The following is a 2,420-nucleotide window of genomic DNA, read 5'->3' on the forward strand; positions in this document are numbered from 1 at the left end:
GTGAATATAGAATTTGGAAATGATGCCAGTATTGTTGACTACATGACTCCCAGTCCACTTTCTTCTGGGACTTGGTACTTTTATTTTGACAATCACCGTAATAACAGTCCTTCTTGATGGTCTGTCCACTAGAATGTACATCGACTCCCTTTGCTGATGTTTACAACGTATTGTTCTTTTTTTACTTACTGCTTCTGCAAACAAAACCTGGACACGCCCACCTGAGGGAAACAGAAAGGGGAGGGGTGGGGGAAAGATGGCAGCATTGCCCCCATGTGGTCGGCTGAGGTCGGGGGTCACGACAAACGATTGAAAAGCGTTCATGTAAACGGGGTCTTCATTGATCTTCGTTTAATTTTTTGATGTCGGCTGGAGTCTACCCTTTGGTGGGCTTCTCTTCACTGAACACATCCACCTGTTACTACGTAGGTAAAAGCTGATTTGTTTTGGGGGGGGGGATCATTGCTGATCTGGCCAAAGGCTAAACAAGGAAAGCTTTTTTGTTCAAAACCCTTGTTTCTCACCTGATTTGAATGGAATTAGTTGCACCTCAAGCCATTTGTTTATATCCTATTCAAAGCACAAGGATTAAAGTGGCCTCTATGCCACTGCCGCCGTATTTGCCTGCGTTTGACATTCAGCTCTCTGCTGAGGTGAGCCTGCCAGTGACGGATTAAAGAAGAAGAATCCTACATTATTAATCCCCTTGGGAAGACTTCTTGACTGAATTCACCCTTTGGCAGGCAGCCACACAGAGCAGCGCTCAGGGGGAGCTGGTGGGGGCCGAGGGTCTTGCTCAGGGACCCCCCACTGCATCTTTTATTTTTGGATTGTTTGGGGAAACCGGAGTACCTGGAAGAAACCCACGCACACATGGGGAGAACATGCAAACTCCACACCGGAAGGCCCTTTAACCAGGGGCTTCAAAACGTGCTTATCCAGCCTAACTTAGTTGAAAATAATGAAAACAGTTCAAACAGCATTTTATTTTAATAGTATGGATCATGCATCAGGTCTCAGGAGTTATTTTCCAACTTGAAAGGTGTTGGATTACATGTTACTTTCTTTAATAGTGCAGCAGAAGGCTTACATATCCATTTTTGGAACACGGATCCATCAGATAAGGGAAAATCTCGACTATGCCTTGAAGCATACATTTCCCCTGACGATACGATTCATTCGACGCTTTCAGTGCTCAGAGAATTATTCCGTACGACTCGTTTCCCCCACGAACATGGAAGAAAAATGTGCTTGAAGTGAAGATATCCGTATTGCCCTGAGGTCCCAGTCATATCTGCTGCGAGGACGTTACTCATCTGTCGTCAGCCGTTTCGTCCGGCTGTTTTCCGTCACAAGGTGGCGTCCAACCTGGTTTCTTGGTCAAAGCCAATTCAACCACCTGGAAAAGGGCGTAGCCAATGACAAGACATTGTTCATTACGGTTGAGCAATCCTCAACAACTGGTAGTTAATGCATCTCCAACTAGAATGTGAAATGCACAAATGAGGCTTGCTAGAATAAATAAATAAATAAAAATGTATAATATTGAATTAATTAGATAAATTTTTTTTAAATAAATACAAATGTCATCAATAAAATAAATATATAAAAATGTCATTATTAAATAAACATTTAAATAAATAAATATTCAATTCAATAGATAACAAATTTAATTAAACAAATAGATAAATGATAGTAAAATTCCTCGTGAAACCAAGGAGACAAAGTTCAGAGAAATCAGACTGAGAGAAAATGAAAAGGTTCAAAAATAGCATTTGATAAGATGATGCGGCAAGGAGATCAGTCTCACTACAACCTCAGCCAAAGGATGATTAATGTGCCGTCCGTTTTAAAGTAAGTGTGAACAATTAAGTATTTGTGCACCAGAAAACCGTCAAAACATCAAGATGTATATTTCTGAATCCTCCCCAAATTCCTCCGATTCTGCCGCATCTGTGAATATCCAGGCAGAAATGATAAGAAATGTGAAAAGAATAAAAAACACCAACTATTTTCCAGGTACAATATGAGTTAACTGTACGCTAAAAGGAATGGGAACCAAGAAAACAAGTTCACCATTTGTTAAACAGAATGATAAATACAGCAGCACCAGGCGGCTGTGCTACTTCTGCTAAATACCAAACAAACAACCTCTGCATCCACCTCACTTCCTGTTTCATCATAAACACTGACGGGTTTGATGGAGAACCTCACAAAAGCTTGAAGAAAAATATATACATTAATTAGTTTAAAAATCTTTTTGATTTCGTAAAGCCTTCATGCTTATCTGGAAGCTGGGGGTTTGCCAATGCATTTCAACAAGTCAAGCTACTAATTCTTTTAATTTATTTATTTTTATTTTTGAGTGTGGCTGCAGCAACATAGAAAGTATTTATTTATTTACTTTTAAACATTTTCAA

Source organism: Lipophrys pholis (assembly GCF_963383615.2).
Source record: "Lipophrys pholis genome assembly, chromosome: 9".
Taxonomy (NCBI): Eukaryota; Metazoa; Chordata; class Actinopteri; order Blenniiformes; family Blenniidae; genus Lipophrys; species Lipophrys pholis.